Source organism: Stenella coeruleoalba, assembly GCF_951394435.1.
Source record: "Stenella coeruleoalba genome assembly, contig: scaffold_34, whole genome shotgun sequence".
NCBI lineage: Eukaryota > Metazoa > Chordata > Mammalia > Artiodactyla > Delphinidae > Stenella > Stenella coeruleoalba.
This window is the reverse complement of record NW_027646159.1, coordinates 834354-854851: the sequence shown is the minus strand read 5'-3', so window position 1 is coordinate 854851 and position 20498 is coordinate 834354. Positions and strand designations below refer to the sequence as shown.

Here is a 20498-nt window from a genome sequence, read left to right as displayed (position 1 = left end):
CTTCAGCTAAAACATGCATGTGGAACCTAGAGTATGATCAACCATGTGATCGGGAGACGTGTTCAAATATGTCTCAGTTTTCCTCCCCTGGTACTCGGGTGCAACATTCCAGACGCTTTACTAACACTCTCCCGACTTGGAGAGTCAGTCCCTTTAACCTCCTGTTTGGCCCAGTTTGCAATTTCTGCGGAAGATGAACAGGAATAGCGAGAACCAATGAGAGGCTAGCTGGAGGTGTCTGGACGGGCAAATTTAACTCTCATTTCCCACCAGGAAGAGGAAATAACCAAAGGCTCAGCGTGCCGTACCGGAACCAGATTAGGGCCTGAAGCCATCCTGCGGTGTTGCGGCCAGCTCAAAAGAAAGCGAGTTGAAGAAAGGAGCTCAGGGGCACTGTAATTCACAAACCTGCAGAGTTATAAATGACAGCTATCGTCCAAAAATAGACTGAAGTAAGGCTGCCAAGAGGACTTGAAAGCGGGGCAGAATTGCAGGAAACCGATTTCAGGAGGTAGACTGGAATTGCATTGAAAGCATAGGAAAAGAGGCAGAACGTCCACAATGATGCACTTGGCCAAAAAGGGCGTATGCGTTTTTTCCTGAATATATTCAGGAAAAAACGCATACACCCTTTTTGGCCAACCAAGCAAGCTTGCAAAGGAAATCTGCACTACAATGAAGTCTCACTTCCCCCCGGTCAAAAGGGCCATCTGAAAAAAGTGTAAAATCCAGAAAGGCAGGACAGGCCATGGAGAACTGGGAGCCTTGTTATGCTGATGGGCGGGATGTAAATTGCCAACAACCACTCGGGAGAAGTGTATGGTGTTTCCTGAAACATCTAAAAAACAAAGCAACAGAACCTAGGGCACTGCCACTTATGGTCCTATAGCTTAGGGAAATTAAAATCAAAAAGACACAGCCACGCCAAAGTTTGGAACGGCTCTGTTTACAAGAACCTCGTTTACCGTACAAGTTCAACATCGCAGAAAGTGAAAAATGGAGAAAGGAGTTGTGGTATTTACTTACAAAGCAATATCACTCAGCAATGAAATCTGTGTCATCAGGCCCTTAGCAGCACAATGAGTGGATTCAGGTATGATGATTCTAACTGAAATAAGTCACACAGAAAAAGAAACATCATAAGATATCAGTAATACACGGAATGGAAACTTGGCTACACAGGAACTGAATTACAGAACAGAACAGGGTCTCAAATTTAGAAAACCATCTTATGCTTGCTTAAGGGTAAAGGTGAGTTGGGGTGCTGCATAAAACCAGAGATTGAAATGAGCACAGATAAATTTCCTTAAGTCAAATATGGAATAGACAAGAGCTACTCCTTGCTCAACGAAATGGACTCAACACCGCATATTAAACGCCTAAGAATGTACCTGACTAGTAAGTATCTTAAAACCTATGGATTGCTATGTCTCCGAAAGAGAATCAAGCATGTGTACAGGGGCATAAACGCAGCAGTGATAGGATTGGAGAGGTTCGGTGAGCAAATGAAGACCCTTTGAAGTCATATTGCATGGTATCCATTACACGGGTCTTAACTCTCCAGGTTTAAGGTATTCTTCCTTCAGCTAAAACATGCATATGGAACCCAAGTATGATCAACCATGTGATCGGGAGACGTGTTCAAATATGTCTCAGTTTTCCTCCCCTGGTACTCGGGTGCAACATTCCAGACGCTTTACTAACACTCTCCCCACTTGCAGAGTCAGTCCCTTTAACCTCCTGTTTGGCCCACTTTGCAATTTCTGTGGAAGATGAACAGGAATAGCGAGAACCAATGAGAGACTAGCTGGAGGTGTCTGGACGAGCAAATTTGACTCTCATTTCCCACCAGGAAGAGGAAATAACCAAAGGCTCAGCGTGCCGTACCGGAACCAGATTAGGGCCTGAAGCCATCCTGCGGTGTTGCGGCCAGGTCACAAGAAAGCAAGTTGAAGAAAGGAGCTCAGGGACACTGTAATTCACAAACCTGCAGAGTTATAAATGACAGCTATCGTCCAAAAATAGACTGAAGTAAGGCTGCCAAGAGGACTTGAAAGCGGGGCAGAATTGCAGGAAACCGATTTCAGGAGGTAGACTGGAATTGCATTGAAAGCATAGGAAAAGAGGCAGAACATCCACAATGATGCACTTGGCCAAAAAGGGCGTATGCGTTTTTTCCTGAATATATTCAGGAAAAAACGCATACGCCCTTTTTGGCCAACCAAGCAAGCTTGCAAAGGAAATCTGCACTACAATGAAGTCTCACTTCCCCCCGGTCAAAAGGGCCATCTGAAAAAAGTGTAAAATCCAGAAAGGCAGGACAGGCCATGGAGAACTGGGAGCCTTGTTATGCTGATGGGCGGGATGTAAATTGCCAACAACCACTCGGGAGAAGTGTATGGTGTTTCCTGAAACATCTAAAAAACAAAGCAACAGAACCTAGGGCACTTCCACTTATGGTCCTATAGCTTAGGGAAATTAAAATCAAAAAGACACAGCCACCCCAAAGTTTGGAACGGCTCTGTTTACAAGAACCTCGTTTACAGTACAAGTTCAACATCGCAGAAAGTGAAAAATGGATAAAGAAGTTGTGGTATTTACTTACAAAGCAATATCACTCAGCAATGAAATCTGTGTCATCAGGCCCTTAGCAGCACAATGAGTGGATTCAGGTATGATGATTCTAACTGAAATAAGTCACACAGAAAAAGAAACATCATAAGATATCAGTAATACACGGAATGGAAACTTGGCTACACCGGAACTGAATTACAGAACAGAACAGGGTCTCAAATTTAGAAAACCAACTTATACTTGCTTAAGGGGAAAGGTGAGTTGGGGTGCTGCATAAAACCAGAGATTGAAATGAGCACAGATAAAGTTCCTTAAGTCAAATATGGAATAGACAAGAGCTACTCCTTGCTCAACGAAATGGACTCAACTCCCCATATTAAACGCCTAAAAATGTACCTGACTAGTAAGTATCTTAAAACCTATGGATTGCTATGTCTCCAAAAGAGAATCAAGCATGTGTACAGGGGCATAAACGCAGCAGTGATAGGATTGGAGAGGTTCGGTGAGCAAATGAAGACCCTTTGAAGTCATATTGCATGGTACCCATTCCATGGGTTTCAACTACCCAGGTTTAAGGTATTCTTCCTTCAGCTAAAACATGCATGTGGAACCTAGACTATGATCAACCATGTGATCGGGAGACGTGTTCAAATATGTCTCAGTTTTCGTACCCTGGTACTCGGGTGCAACATTCCAGACGCTTTACTAACACTCTCCCGACTTGGAGAGTCAGTCCCTTTAACCTCCTGTTTGGCCCAGTTTGCAATTTCTGCGGAAGATGAACAGTAATAGTGAGAACCAATGAGAGGCTAGCTGGAGGTGTCTGGACGGGCAAATTTAACTCTCATTTCCCACCAGGAAGAGGAATTAACCAAAGGCTCAGCGTGCCGTGCCGGTACCAGATTAGGGCCTGAAGCCATCCTGCGGTGTTGCGGCCAGCTCAAAAGAAAGCGAGTTGAAGAAAGGAGCTCAGGGGCACTGTAATTCACAAACCTGCAGAGTTATAAATGACAGCTATCGTCCAAAAATAGAGTGAAGTAAGGCTGCCAAGAGGACTTGAAAGCGGGGCAGAATTGCAGGAAACCGATTTCAGGAGGTAGACTGGAATTGCATTGAAAGCATAGGAAAAGAGGCAGAACGTCCACAATGATGCACTTGGCCAAAAAGGGCGTATGCGTTTTTTCCTGAATATATTCAGGAAAAAACGCATACGCCCTTTTTGGCCAACCAAGCAAGCTTGCAAAGGAAATCTGCACTACAATGAAGTCTCACTTCCCCCCGGTCAAAAGGGCCATCTGAAAAAAGTGTAAAATCCAGAAAGGCAGGACAGGCCATGGAGAACTGGGAGCCTTGTTATGCTGATGGGCGGGATGTAAATTGCCAACAGACACTCGGGAGAAGTGTATGGTGTTTCCTGAAACATCTAAAAAACAAAGCAACAGAGCCTAGGGCACTGCCACTTATGGTCCTATAGCTTAGGGAAATTAAAATAAAAAAGACACAGCCACCCCAAAGTTTGGGACGCCTCTGTTTACAAGAACCTCGTTTACCGTACAAGTTCAACATCGCAGAAAGTGAAAAATGGATAAAGAAGTTGTGGTATTTACTTACAAAGCAATATCACTCAGCAATGAAATCTGTGTCATCAGGCCCTTAGCAGCACAATGAGTGGATTCAGGTATGATGATTCTAACTGAAATAAGTCACACAGAAAAAGAAACATCATAAGATATCAGTAATACACGGAATGTAAACTTGGCTACACAGGAACTGAATTACAGAACAGAACAGGGTCTCAAATTTAGAAAACCAACTTATGCTTGCTTAAGGGTAAAGGTGAGTTGGGGTGCTGCATAAAACCAGAGATTGAAATGAGCACAGATAAAGTTCCTTAAGCCAAATATGGAATAGACAAGAGCTACTCCTTGCTCAACGAAATGGACTCAACACCGCATATTAAACGCCTAAGAATGTACCTGACTAGTAAGTATCTTAAAACCTATGGATTGCTATGTCTCCGAAAGAGAATCAAGCATGTGTACAGGGGCATAAACGCAGCAGTGATAGGATTGGAGAGGTTCGGTGAGCAAATGAAGAACATTTGAAGTCATATTGCATGGTACCCATTCCACGGGTTTCAACCAGCCAGGTTTAAGGTTTTCTTCCTTCAGCTAAAACATGCATGTGGAACCTAGAGTATGATCAACCATGTGATCGGGAGACGTGGTCAAATATGTCTCAGTTTTCGTACCCTGGTACTCGGGTGCAACATTCCAGACGCTTTACTAACACTCTCCCCACTTGGAGAGTCAGCGCCTTTAACCTCCTGTTTGGCCCAGTTTGCAATTTCTGCGGAAGATGAACAGAAATAGCGAGAACCAATGAGAGGCTAGCTGGAGGTGTCTGGACGGGCAAATTTAACTCTCATTTCCCACCAGGAAGAGGAATTAACCAAAGGATCAGCGTGCCGTGCCGGAACCAGATTAGGGCCTGAAGCCATCCTGCGGTGTTGCGGCCAGCTCAAAAGAAAGCGAGTTGAAGAAAGGAGCTCAGGGGCACTGTAATTCACAAACCTGCAGAGTTATAAACGACAGCTATCGTCCAAAAATATACTGAAGTAAGGCTGCCAAGAGGACTTGAAAGCGGGGCAGAATTGCACGAAACCGATTTCAGGAGGTAGACTGGAATTGCATTGCAAGCATAGGAAAAGAGGCAGAACGTCCACAATGATGCACTTGGCCAAAAAGGGCGTATGCGTTTTTTCCTGAATATATTCAGGAAAAAACGCATACGCCCTTTTTGGCCAACCAAGCAAGCTTGCAAAGGAAATCTGCACTACAATGAAGTCTCACTTCCCCCCGGTCAAAAGGGCCATCTGAAAAAAGTGTAAAATCCAGAAAGGCAGGACAGGCCATGGAGAACTGGGAGCCTTGTTATGCTGATGGGTGGGATGTAAATTGCCAACAGACACTCGGGAGAAGTGTATGGTGTTTCCTGAAACATCTGAAAAACAAAGCAACAGAGCCTAGGACACTGCCACTTATGGTCCTATAGCTTAGGGAAATTAAAATCAAAAAGACACAGCCACCCCAAAGTTTGGGACGCCTCTGTTTACAAGAACCTCGTTTACAGTACAAGTTCAACATCGCAGAAAGTGAAAAATGGAGAAAGAAGATGTAGTATTTACTTACAAAGCAATATCACTCAGCAATGAAATCTATGTCATCAGGCCCTTAGCAGCACAATGAGTGGATGCAGGTATGATGATTCTAACTGAAATAAGTCACACAGAAAAAGAAACATCATAAGATATCAGTAATACACGGAATGTGAACTTGGCCACACAGGAACTGCATTACAAAACAGAACAGGGTCTCAATTTTAGAAAACCAACTTATGCTTGCTTAAGGGGAAAGGTGAGTTGGGGTGCTGCATAAAACCAGAGATTGAAATGAGCACAGATAAAGTTCCTTAAGCCAAATATGGAATAGACAAGAGCTACTCCTTGCTCAACGAAATGGACTCAAAACCCCATATTAAACGCCTAAGAATGTACCTGACTAGTAAGTATCTTAAAACCTATGGATTGCTATGTCTCCAAAAGAGAATCAAGCGTGTGTACAGGGGCATAAACGCAGCAGTGATAGGATTGGAGAGGTTCGGTGAGCAAATGAAGACCCTTTGAAGTCATATTGCATGGTACCCATTACACGGGTCTCAACTCTCCAGGTTTAAGGTATTCTTCCCTCAGCTAAAACATGCATGTGGAACCCAGAGTATGATCAACCATGTGATCGGGAGACGTGGTCAAATATGTCTCAGTTTTCGTACCCTGGTACTCGGGTGCAACATTCCAGACGCTTTACTAACACTCTCCCCACTTGGAGAGTCAGCGCCTTTAACCTCCTGTTTGGCCCAGTTTGCAATTTCTGCGGAAGATGAACAGAAATAGCGAGAACCAATGAGAGGCTAGCTGGAGGTGTCTGGACGGGCAAATTTAACTCTCATTTCCCACCAGGAAGAGGAATTAACCAAAGGATCAGCGTGCCGTGCCGGAACCAGATTAGGGCCTGAAGCCATCCTGCGGTGTTGCGGCCAGCTCAAAAGAAAGCGAGTTGAAGAAAGGAGCTCAGGGGCACTGTAATTCACAAACCTGCAGAGTTATAAACGACAGCTATCGTCCAAAAATATACTGAAGTAAGGCTGCCAAGAGGACTTGAAAGCGGGGCAGAATTGCACGAAACCGATTTCAGGAGGTAGACTGGAATTGCATTGCAAGCATAGGAAAAGAGGCAGAACGTCCACAATGATGCACTTGGCCAAAAAGGGCGTATGCGTTTTTTCCTGAATATATTCAGGAAAAAACGCATACGCCCTTTTTGGCCAACCAAGCAAGCTTGCAAAGGAAATCTGCACTACAATGAAGTCTCACTTCCCCCCGGTCAAAAGGGCCATCTGAAAAAAGTGTAAAATCCAGAAAGGCAGGACAGGCCATGGAGAACTGGGAGCCTTGTTATGCTGATGGGTGGGATGTAAATTGCCAACAGACACTCGGGAGAAGTGTATGGTGTTTCCTGAAACATCTGAAAAACAAAGCAACAGAGCCTAGGACACTGCCACTTATGGTCCTATAGCTTAGGGAAATTAAAATCAAAAAGACACAGCCACCCCAAAGTTTGGGACGCCTCTGTTTACAAGAACCTCGTTTACAGTACAAGTTCAACATCGCAGAAAGTGAAAAATGGAGAAAGAAGATGTAGTATTTACTTACAAAGCAATATCACTCAGCAATGAAATCTATGTCATCAGGCCCTTAGCAGCACAATGAGTGGATGCAGGTATGATGATTCTAACTGAAATAAGTCACACAGAAAAAGAAACATCATAAGATATCAGTAATACACGGAATGTGAACTTGGCCACACAGGAACTGCATTACAAAACAGAACAGGGTCTCAATTTTAGAAAACCAACTTATGCTTGCTTAAGGGGAAAGGTGAGTTGGGGTGCTGCATAAAACCAGAGATTGAAATGAGCACAGATAAAGTTCCTTAAGCCAAATATGGAATAGACAAGAGCTACTCCTTGCTCAACGAAATGGACTCAAAACCCCATATTAAACGCCTAAGAATGTACCTGACTAGTAAGTATCTTAAAACCTATGGATTGCTATGTCTCCAAAAGAGAATCAAGCGTGTGTACAGGGGCATAAACGCAGCAGTGATAGGATTGGAGAGGTTCGGTGAGCAAATGAAGACCCTTTGAAGTCATATTGCATGGTACCCATTACACGGGTCTCAACTCTCCAGGTTTAAGGTATTCTTCCCTCAGCTAAAACATGCATGTGGAACCCAGAGTATGATCAACCATGTGAAGGGGAGACGTGTTCAAATATGTCTCAGTTTTCCTCCCCTGGTACTCGGGTGCAACATTCCAGATGCTTTACTAACACTCTCCCGACTTGGAGAGTCAGTCCCTTTAACCTCCTGATTGGCCCAGTTTGCAATTTCTGCGGAAGATGAACAGGAATAGCGAGAACAAATGAGAGGCTAGCTGGAGGTGTCTGGACGGGCAAATTTAACTCTCATTTCCCACCAGGAAGAGGAATTAACCAAAGGCTCAGCATGCCGGGCCGGAACCAGATTAGGGCCTGAAGCCATCCTGCGGTGTTGCGGCCAGGTCACAAGAAAGCGAGTTGAAGAAAGGAGCTCAGGGGCACTGTAATTCACAAACCTGCAGAGTTATAAATGACAGCTATCGTGCAAAAATATACTGAAGTAAGGCTGCCAAGAGGACTTGAAAGCGGGGCAGAATTGCAGGAAACCGATTTCAGGAGGTAGACTGGAATTGCATTGAAAGCATAGGAAAAGAGGCAGAACGTCCACAATGATGCACTTGGCCAAAAAGGGCGTATGTGTTTTTTCCTGAATATATTCAGGAAAAAACGCATACGCCCTTTTTGGCCAACCAAGCAAACTTGCAAAGGAAATCTGCACTACAATGAAGTCTCACTTCCCCCCGGTCAAAAGGGCCATCTGAAAAAAGTGTAAAATCCAGAAAGGCAACAGGCCATTGAGAACTGGGAGCCTTGTTATGCTGATGGGCGGGATGTAAATTGCCAACAGACACTTGGGAGAAGTGTATGGTGTTTCCTGAAACATCTAAAAAACAAAGCAACAGAGCCTAGGGCACTTCCACTTATGGTCCTATAGCTTAGGGAAATTAAAATCAAAAAGACACAGCCACCCCAAAGTTTGGGACGGCTCTGTTTACAAGAACCTCGTTTACAGTACAAGTTCAACATCGCAGAAAGTGAAAAATGGATAAAGAAGTTGTGGTATTTACTTACAAAGCAATATCACTCAGCAATGAAATCTGTGTCATCAGGCCCTTAACAGCACAATGAGTGGATTCAGGTATGATGATTCTAACTGAAATAAGTCACACAGAAAAAGAAACATCATAAGATATCAGTAATACACGGAATGGAAACTTGGCTACACAGGAACTGAATTACAGAACAGAACAGGGTCTCAAATTTAGAAAACCAACTTATGCTTGCTTAAGGGGAAAGGTGAGTTGGGGTGCTGCATAAAACCAGAGATTGAAATGAGCACAGATAAAGTTCCTTAAGTCAAATATGGAATAGACAAGAGCTACTCCTTGCTCAATGAAATGGACTCAACACCGCATATTAAACGCCTAAGAATGTACCTGACTAGTAAGTATCTTAAAACCTATGGATTGCTATGTCTCCGAAAGAGAATCAAGCATGTGTACAGGGGCATAAACGCAGCAGTGATAGGATTGGAGAGGTTCGGTGAGCAAATGAAGACCCTTTGAAGTCATATTGCATGGTACCCATTCCACGGGTTTCAACTACCCAGGTTTAAGGTATTCTTCCTTCAGCTAAAACATGCATGTGGAACCTAGAGTATGATCAACCATGTGATCGGGAGACGTGTTCAAATATGTCTCAGTTTTCGTACCCTGGTACTCGGGTGCAACATTCCAGACGCTTTACTAACACTCTCCCGACTTGGAGAGTCAGTGCCTTTAACCTCCTGTTTGGCCCAGTTTGCAATTTCTGCGGAAGATGAACAGGAATAGCGAGAACCAATGAGAGGCTAGCTGGAGGTGTCTGGACGGGCAAATTTAACTCTCATTTCCCACCAGGAAGAGGAATTAACCAAAGGCTCAGCGTGCCGTGCCGGAACCAGATTAGGGCCTGAAGCCATCCTGCGGTGTTGCGGCCAGCTCAAAAGAAAGCGAGTTGAAGAAAGGAGCTCAGGGGCACTGTAATTCACAAACCTGCAGAGTTATAAATGACAGCTATCGTCCAAAAATAGACTGAAGTAAGGCTGCCAAGAGGACTTGAAAGCGGGGCAGAATTGCAGGAAACCGATTTCAGGAGGTAGACTGGAATTGCATTGAAAGCATAGGAAAAGAGGCAGAACGTCCACAATGATGCACTTGGCCAAAAAGGGCATATGCGTTTTTTCCTGAATATATTCAGGAAAAAACGCATATGCCCTTTTTGGCCAACCAAGCAAGCTTGCAAAGGAAATCTGCACTACAATGAAGTCTCACTTCCCCCCGGTCAAAAGGGCCATCTGAAAAAAGTGTAAAATCCAGAAAGGCAGGACAGGACATGGAGAACTGGGAGCTTTGTTATGCTGATGGGCGGGATGTAAATTGCCAACAGCCACTCCGGAGAAGTGTATGGTGTTTCCTGAAACATCTAAAAAACAAAGCAACAGAGCCTAGTGCACTTCCACTTATGGTCCTATAGCTTAGGAAAATTAAAATCAAAAAGACACTGCCACCCCAAAGTTTGGGACGCCTCTGTTTACAAGAACCTCGTTTACCGTACAAGTTCAATATCACAGAAAGTGAATAAATGGATAAAGAAGTTGTGGTACTCATGTACAATGCAATATCACTCAGCAATGAAATCTATGTCACCAGGCCCGTACCAGCATAATGAGTGGATTGAGGCACGATGATTCTAAGTGAAATAATTCACACAGAAAAAGAAACATCATAAGGTATCACTAATACACGGAATGTGAACTTGGCTACACATGAACTGAATTACAAAACAGAACAGGGTCTCAAGTTTAGAAAACCAACTTATGCCTGCTTAAGGGGGAAGGTGAGTTGGGGTGCTGCATAAAAGCAGAGTTTGAAATTAGCACAGAAAGCGTTCCATAAGCCAAATATGTAATAGACAAGAGCTACCCCTTGCTCAACGAAATGGATTCAACAATGAGGTATCACCTCACACCTGGTAGAATAGGCATCATTGAAAATCTACAAACAAAAAATGCTGGAAAGGGTGTGGAGAAAAGGAACCCTCTCCCACTATTGTTGGGAATATAAATTGATACAGTCATTATGGAGAACAATATGGAATTTCTTAAGAAACTAACAATAGAATTACCATATGATACAGCAATCCCAGTACTGGACATATACCCAGACAAAACCATAAATCAAAAAGAGTCATTCACCGCAATGTTCATTGCATCACTATTTACAATATCGAGGTAATGGAAGCAACCTAAATGCCCACAGACAGACGAATGCATAAAGCTGTGGTACATATATAAAATGGAATATTACTAAGCCATGAAAAGGAATGAAATTGGGTCATTTGTAGAGACGTCGATGGATCTAGAGACTGTCATACAGAGTGAAGTAAGTCAGAAAGAGAAAAACAAATCTTGTATATTCATGCATATATGTGGAACCTAGAAAAACTGTACAGATTAACCATTTTGCAAGGCATAAATAGAGCAACAGATGTAGACAACAAACGTATGGACAACAAGGGGGGAAAGCTGTTGGAGGGTGGTGGTGGGAGGAGTTGAGAGACTGGGATTGGCATGTATACATTTATATGTATAAAATAGATAACCAATAAGAACCTGCTGTATAAAAATATAAAATAAAATTCAAAATTAAAAAGAAATAAAATTTAAAAAATAAAACAGAAAAAACAATTATTCCCTGCACATACATGTATTTATATGAATAAATTATTTCCATGCTTATATCTGTAAATACAAAAAAGAGGAATAAAATCTACCTTGAACCAAAAACGAAAAAGAGAAAAAAAACACAGAACCCACCAGTTACACAGAGGAAAACCGTATCAGGGCACTTGCTCCAGTTGTAAACAATTCTGAAGTTGGTCAGTGGTGGGGAATCGTCTCCCATTCAGCCAGCAGCCCCCACGCAACAAGCGTCCTCATTGCAAAGCTGGGGCACCGTGCCGAGGCATCTGTGAGTAAACGTGAGCTGAGCCCCAGGCCAGTTGCTGCTGAACTATTCCCACCCGTCCCAGGTAAAACACCTGAATATATACAAGGACTTGAAAGCCTAGAGGAAGGGCCATAGAGCCACACGAGTGACAGCATGCCGGCCGACTTGGTGCCTGCAGGCCAGCCAGGATGGTCCTGGCCCTGGGTGCTCTTCTGGAAGATTTCCATTTCCCTGCCTGAGATACCCGTCCTGTCCCTGCCCCCACTGCTTTTTTCCTTCCTCACCTCTGCCCAGGGAGAAATTCCAGCAGCAGGTATGGGTGACACATCCTCTTCTTTAGCAGGTGGCAGCCTGGCAACTGCTGCAGAAAGTCCAGCAGAGCCCCACTCACACTGGGCCACCCACAAAGCCGTGGCCTCTCACTCCCTCCCACCAGCCCAGCCCCGAGACTGCTGACAGGGCAGAGAAAATGGCGTCAGGCACGGCTGCAGGGGCTCTTGCTGCCTGGAGTGGTATTTATATTGATCTCAACCCAGGCACACCTGGGGAGGGCTGGCCGGCACGGTAAGGCTGCCCAGGTCAGCCAATCATCACCCCTCAGGGGCTCACAGTTGCAGAAAATGGAACTTGCTGAACCGGCCAGGTCCAAGGAACAGGTGTGGGCTCCTGAGAGTCAGGATAGACAAGGGGCTGCAGCTTTGGCTTGTTTTCTAATCATTTTATCTGGCCCATGAGTGGGAGACAACTTCAAGAAAACCCTCTCCTAATGAGAGGAACCCAGGAGTCAGGCAGAGGAGGGGTGGGTGGTGGTTGGAGACAGAGGCCTGGTGCCCCGGGTGCAGTGGAAGTCTCTGGAAGACCAGGTGGAGGGAGGCCTCACGGAGTGATGCCCAGGGTCACAGACCTGTCGCAGCTGCTGTTTGTTAGTTCAAGTCCTGCTCTGAGGTGCTCTGTGTCAGCTCTGAGCGACAGGTGAGCTGGGGGTGCTCTGCAATGAGGGCTATGTGCACGGTTCCTGTGTGCCCAGCCCTGCCACGGTACCTGCAAGGGTAGCTCTGTATCCTGGGAGGGGCCTGACCACGAGAGCCCCGTGGGCTGGGGTGGGGGTGGGGTACCTGCCCAGGTGAGCTCCATATTCTGGGATTGGTCTGACCACGAGAGCCCCATGGGCTGCTGGGGACCTGGTAAAGGATGTCAGGACAGTCAGTGAAGCCACCGAGGATATACCTCCAGTTGCTCCTAATTCCTACACCCTGCTGGTCATTCTACCAACCACCAGGACATGGTATTCTGTATTAGTCTTCAATGATGCCTTCTTTTGTATTCCATTAGTCCCAGAGTCACAAGAAATTTTGGCTTGTGAGTGGCAGGACTCAACATACAACTAAAACAATACTTCCGGGCCGTCTGGCCCCAAGGGTGCAAAAATTCCCACACCATCTTTGGGGAAAGCTTAGCTAAAGACCTAAAAGTTCTACCTCTGGAAAAGGAAATCCTCCTTCAATATGCAGACGACATTCTGATCACCAGCCCTACTAAGGAGGCCTCTGAACTACCAAGCCAATAAAGGATAGAAGTTGTCCAAGAAAAAGCTCAAATATCACAGACTGCGGTGACCTGCCTGGGCTTCATTCTCACAGAAGGTCAGAGAAGCCCATCCCAGGAAAGGGAAGAAACCATTTTCAGCCTTACCCCTTTCTAAAACTAGAAGACAGCTTAGGGGTTCCTGGGGAGGCCAGGGTTTGCTGCTTCTGGATCCCTAACTACAGTCTACTAGCTGGGCCTCTATATGAAACACTGAAAGGAAAAGATGATGATCCTTTTGAATAGAATCCAGAAGTGGCCTTTCAAGAATGGAAAGAGCAGTCAATTCAGACCCTTGCCCTGGAACTCCCTAATTTAGCTAAACCCTTTGACCTTTACATTCCCGGTGAAAGGTGAATCGCCATTGGAGAATTAGTGCAAAAACTGGGACCACTTGAAATGGAACAATGCAAGAATGCCATCCAGGTAGGATAAACTACGGTCACTAAGGGGCTTGGCCCACTGCCACATCTGGCCAAGATACTGGCGGTATCTAAAAACCTGGAAATCAGCAGCCCAAAAGGCCACCTCCCTCCTAAGGGAAAAGGACCCCATGTGGTGATCCTAACCACCAACCATGCCCTGAAGTTGCAGGGTTCGCTCCGTGGGCACACCGACCTCGAGTGAGGAGGCCCTCCAACTCCAACATCCAGAGAGATAACCGGGGGCAACAGGGCACCATGACGACTCGTGTGAACATCACTTGACCTGGAGTTTCTCTCATAAAACAACAAGAGTGTGTCCCAAAAGAGTAGACTACTGCTTGCAGGACTTACTGCACCCAGAGGGGAGCTAATAATCTTGGCGGGGGAACAGTATACCACACTGTCACCATAGAAAAGCCTACAGACACCGTGATGATGGTGGCCAATAAGACCGGCTGGACTCCTGTTTACTTCAAAAGGCTGTTGACTCAGTAGCCATCATGGTCCTTGATCACCACTGACCCTGGACTGTCTGGGAGTTGAGCGGGCAGGGCTCTGACACCTGGTGCTGTTTGTACGTTAATTCAGGGGCCTAACTGAAGAAAGCGCAGACTACTGGTCAGAGCATCTAGGCTGGCAGAGACGGTCAGCCTAAGGTGGCCGAACAAATGTGGGGCGGGGTGAAACCGGCCCCCACAGCGTCTCTGCACATCTCTTTCCTGGACCCTTAAAGGTCATTAGAATCTATAACACTTCCAATGCTGGTGTTCAGGTGGACGAGCAGGGAGGCAGGGGTCCTGGGGACAATCAACGTCACCGGGAGGCTGCTGGGGAGAAGCTCTGACCCTCGCCCCAGGGTATGAGGGCTCCCAACTCAGCACTCAGCAGTTACAGAAGAAGGGTCTGCACCCTCAGCACTCCAAGAATGAGGAACGGGACAAAAGGCAGAGGAGGGGTTTGTCCCCAGCAAAGCCCATTAAAAATCCCTGGGAGATAAAAATAGAATCTGGGCAATAAAGTCAAGTCTAACCTTTTTTATCCTTTGTGCTTTGTCTAATTTCACGTGCTCCTAGGGTCCCGCATGCAGAGGTTCCACACCCGGCACTTCAGACCAGATTTCCTAGTGCAGAATGGCTGGGTCGACACCTCAGCTCCTGGGGCCCAGTGCAGACTCCACGATATAGAGCCTGAGCTACAGCCAACCCGGCCCTCGAGAGCTCCGCCGCCTCCCTCCCTCCCACTGACTCTGACAGGATCTCTACACAGCAGCCCAGCCCACAGCCCACGGGGTAGTGCATGCTCTCACCTCTCCATTCTCTGATCAAAATATAAAGTTTCCTTTGCTTGTGAACCAAACTCAGTCTCGATCTGTTGGCCCCAATGACACTGGGCAGGGGGACACTTGTTGGGGTCCACTCTGGAGGATCAGTAACAGAAATTGAGACTATTGTAACCTCAATGAACAGATGTGTGAGCCAAACTGTAGTTAACATAGAACAGTGTATAAGGCTCGGGTAAAATAAGATGTTTTTAACACTTCCATTTGATATTTCCATCACTTTTTATAAGCAAGTTCAGTGAAAAGGTTTGTCTTATTTGTCAGGTCAATATTAGAGAAACGAAGTGATTTCTTTCCAAGGATGTACATCTAATAATCTTGGTTAAACCTTCAATCTTGTTTTAAATGCTTTTCCATTGAAAATGATACCTCTCTTTCAGCTCCCCCATTTCTGAGAAGTATAAAATCTTATAATTTATTATTACCAAAGGGGAAAGGTGGGAGGAGGGATAAATTAACAGTTTGGAATGAACACATACACACTGCTATGTATAAAATAGATCATCAACAAGGAACTACTGTATAGCACAGGGAACTACACTCAACATTTTGCAATAACCTATAAGGGGAAATAATCTGAAAAAGAATAGATATTTTTATTGACATCATCTATCAATGACAGTTAAAGTGTAGCCTAAGGGAAGCTGGTGGTGAGTGCTTCTGACCCTGAAGACTTCAATCATCTAAAGTTTGGACTCTGCCTACTTCCCAAGGCCCTTAATGAACATATGTGTAGCTGTAGCTTAAAAAATTCCCCAGTTTGGGTTTCGGGGAGACACTGATTTTGAAAAAGCCCTGGTGTTCTCCTTACATGAATGGGACTCTTCCTACTGCTAAAACATGTCTGTCACACCCAGAGGATGGTATACCGTCTGATCGGGAAGAGTTTGGAAAAGGCATCTCATCTCCTCATCTCCTGGTGCTCGGGTTCACCCCTCCAGCGTCTTTACTAACAGTCTCCCCACTTGGAGATGTCAGCACTGTCAACATCCTGTTGCGTACAGTTTGGAATTTGTCCAGAGGATGAAGCGGAAGGATGAGGAACAATGAGAGACAAGTCCTAGGTGTTCAGACAGGCACATGTCACTCTAATTTCCAATCAGGAAGACGAATTGACCAAAGGCTAGGGTTGCCCATGGAAACAGTATAGGGCTTGAGGAAATCCCGCTGCTTTGTGGCCAGTTCCCATAAACACGAGTTGAACAATGGAACTCAGGGGCAGTAAAATTCACAAAACTGCAGAGTTGAAAATATCCATCACTGAAAAATGTCTTGAGGAAAGTCAGAGAAAAGGACTTGTAAGCAAGGGAGAATGGCAGGAAAGGGATTTGAGGAGGTAGAAAGGACTCGCCATTAAGCACAAGAAAAGGAGCTGAACATTGCCAACATTGCAGTTGGCCAAAAAGGGTGTATGCGTTCTTTTCTGTATATATTCAAGAAAAGGGCATACACTTTTTTAGCCAACCAAACAGGTGGGCACTGGAAGTCAATACTACAAAAGATATCACTTCGCATCAGTCAGAAGAGCCATCCTCATAAAGCGTAAACAACAGAAATGCAGGACAGGGCAACGAGAAGAGGGAGCCCTGTGAGACTTATAGTGGAAATGTATATTGCCAACGGCCATTCTGGAGAAGTGTATTGTGTTTACTAAAGCATCTAAAAAATGAGCTACAGAGCATAGGGCACTTGCACTCATGGGCGTATATCTTGGGAAAAACAAAAATCGAGAGGACACAGGCACCCCAATGTTTACCCCCTCTCTGTTTAAAAGATCCTCGACTAGGATATAACTTAAATGTCTCTGGAGGGAAAAAATGGATAGAGATGTGGTACTTAGGTAGAGTGGAATATTATTCAGCCTGGAAATCAATGAAATATGGCCAGTTGTAACAACTCCGGAGGAGTTACGTATGATCATTCTAAGTGACAGAATTCAAAAAGAAAAAGACACATATCATAAGATATCACTTAAAGGTGGAATCCAAAATGGCTACACATGAAATAAATTACAAAACAAAAACATAGTCAAATATGTAGAAAACACGCATAAGGCTGCTAAACGGGAAAGGTGGGGAGGGGTGAGGCATCATCCAGGAGGTTGAAATTAGCAAAGATACCATTCCAAATACCAAACTGATAATCAACAAGGCCTACACGGTAGCTAAAAGAACTGCACTCAGCACACTCAAGTCACCGGAAAAGAATATATACGACTGGTAAGAATCTGAAAAAGAATTTATTGATGTCTCTCTGTACGTGAATCAAGTGGATGTACAGCAGCAAGAAACAGAGCTTTGAAAATCAGCTGTAACCAATATAGTAATAAATTGAAAAAAATAAACGACAGAGAGACAGAGAAAACCTCTTACAACTTTTCCTCAGGGACGGTGATGCAACATGGATTGAACACATCTAGACCCACAGCAGGATGAGACATAAGGCTGGAAACTGTTTGCGCTAAGAGAAATGTGAGGTTGGGTGAGGAAATGCACACCCTTTAAAGTAATACTACCTGGTACCCATTCAATGGGTCCCAAATCTGCAGGTTCAAGGGATCTTCCTACAGCTAAAACATGCATGGAAAACCCAGAGGACTGTACACCATGTGATCGGGAGATGTGTCTAAAATGCACCTCATTTATCCTCTCCTGGTGCTCCTGTTCACCATTCCAGCCACGCTACTTAGAATCTCCCCACTTGGAGAATCAGCACATTTAAACTTCTGTTTCACACATTTTGCAAATTGTGAGGAGGATGAACGGGAAGAGGGGGAACCAATGAGAGAAGAGTTGTAGGGGTTTGGACGGGCACATATCACTCTAATTTCCCATTAAGAATAAGAATTAAAGAAAGGCTCAGCCTGCCTTGCCGGAGCCAAAATAGGGCCTGAAGCAATCCTGCGGGTTTGAGGCCAGCTCACAAAAGAGCAACTTAAAAAATGGAGCTCAGGGTCACTGCAATTCACAAACCTGCAGAGTTATAAATGAAAACTAACGTCCAAAAATATGTTGAGGTAAGGCAAAGAAGAGGATCTGAATGCAAGACAGAATTGCAAGAAACAGATTTCAAGAGATAGATTGGACTCGTCTTTAACGCACATGAAAAGCGGCAGAATTTCGACAATGATGCAGTTGGCCCAAAAGGGCGTATGCGTTTTTTCCTGATTATATCCAGGAAACAACGCATACGCACTTTATGGGCAACAAAGCAAGCAAGCAATGCAAATGTGCACAACAAAGAAGTCTCACTTCCCACCGGTCAAAAGGGCCATCCTAAAAAATTGTAAAAACCAGAAATGCAGGACAGGCCATGGAGAACAGGGAGCCTTTATACGCTGATGGGCAGTGTGTGAACTGCCGAGAGCCACTCTGGAGAAGTGTATGGTGGTTCCTAAATCATCTAAAAAACAGAGCTACAGAGCATAGGACACTTCCAATCATGGGAGTATATCTAGGGAAGTCTAAAAATCAACAAGACACAAGCACACCACAGTTTAGGGCTACTCTGTTTACAAGAACCTCAACTTCAGTACACCTTAAATATCCCAGGAAAGAGAACAATGGATAAAGAAGATGTGGTACTTATGTACAATGGAATATCTCTTCACCATGAAATCAATGTAATAAGGCTAGTAGAAGGATAAAGAGTGGATTTAGGTCCGATAATACTACTTGAAATAAGTCAAACAGAAAAAGAAACATATCATAAGATATCACTTATAGAGGGAGGGTAAATATGGCTGCACAAGAAATGAATTACAGAACAGAACAGTGTCTCACATTTAGAAAACACACTTATGTCAGCTTAAGGGGAAAGGAGAGGTGGGGTGATGCATAAAACCAGAGTTTGAAATTAGCACAGATACCGTTCAATAAACCAAATAGGTATTAGACAAGATCTACACCTTGCTCAATGAACAGGCCTCAACACACCCTATACACCGCAGAGAAATATATCTGAGGAATAAGAATCTTAAAACCCATGTATTGATATATCTCCATAAGGGAATCAAGTGTGTGCAGAGCGGCACAAACACAGCAGTGAAAAGGAGCTAAACCCCATTATAGAAATAAATTTTAAAAACAAAACGCTGAAACAATGAAAGAGAGAAAAATTCTTACAAAATTCGCTCAGGGGCTGTGATGCAACCTGGATTGACCACATATAAACCCACAGCTGGATAAGACATAAGGCTGGACACTTGGGGCTGACAGGATTGGTGAGCTTTGGTGAGCAACTGCCGAAAGTTTAATGCAATACTTCATGCTACTCAGTCCAAGGGTCCCAACACTCCAGGTTGAAGGGAATCTTCCTACAGCTAAACCATGCTTGGGAAACCCAGCGACTGGTATACCATATGATCGGGAAAGGTTTCTAAAACGCACCTCATTTTTCCTCTCCTGGGGCTCCGGATCGACATTCCAGCCGCTTTACTAACAACATCCCCACATGGAGTCAATGCCTTTAAGTTCTGGTATCGCACAGTCTGCAGTTAGTGCAGAGGATGAATGGGAATAGGGGGAACCAGTGAGAAACTAGCTGTAGCGGTTTCAATGGGCACATGTCACTCTAATATCACATCAGTAAGAAGAATTAACCAAAGGCACAGCAAGGTGCCCCAGAAGAAAAATAGGGCTTCAAGGAATCCTGTGGTTACGGGGCAAGACCACAAAAATAAGAGCTAAAAAATGGAGCTAAGGGCCACTGCAATTCAAAAACCTGCAGAGTTATAAAGGCCAACTATTTTTAAAAAATATATTGAGGTAAGGCTATGAAGAGGCATTGAAAGCAAGGCAGAATTGCAGGAAACCGATTTCAGGAGGTAGACTGGAATTGCATTGAAAACATATGAAGAGAGTCAGAAACTCGACAATGATGCACTTGGCCAAAAACACCGTATGTGTTTTTTCCTGAATATATTCAGGAAAAAACGCATACGCACTTTTTGGCCAACCAAGCAAGCTTGCAAAGGAAATCTGCACTACAATGAAGTCTCACTTCCACGTGGTCAAAAGGGCCATCTGAAAAAAGTGTAAAATCCATAAAGGCACGACAGGCCATGGAGAACTGGGAGCCTTCTTATGCTGATGGGCGGGATGTAAATTGCCAACAGCCAGTCTGGAGAAGAGTATGGTGTTTCCTGAAACATCTAAACAACAAAGCAACAGAGCCTAGGGCACTTCCACTTATGGTCCTATAGCTTAGGGAAATTAAAATCAAAAAGACACAGCCACCCCAAAGTTTGGGACGGCTCTGTTTACAAGAACCTCATTTACGGTACAAGTTCAATATCGCAGAAAGTGAAA

General features: G+C 44.6%; 1 long non-coding RNA gene across 5 annotated transcripts in view; it reads right to left on the bottom strand.

Moving 5' to 3' along the window:
- Positions 1-20498, bottom strand: part of LOC307181296 — a 1479290-nt gene that overhangs the window by 1257624 nt on the left and 201168 nt on the right. The gene's annotated exons all lie outside the window — the stretch shown is intronic.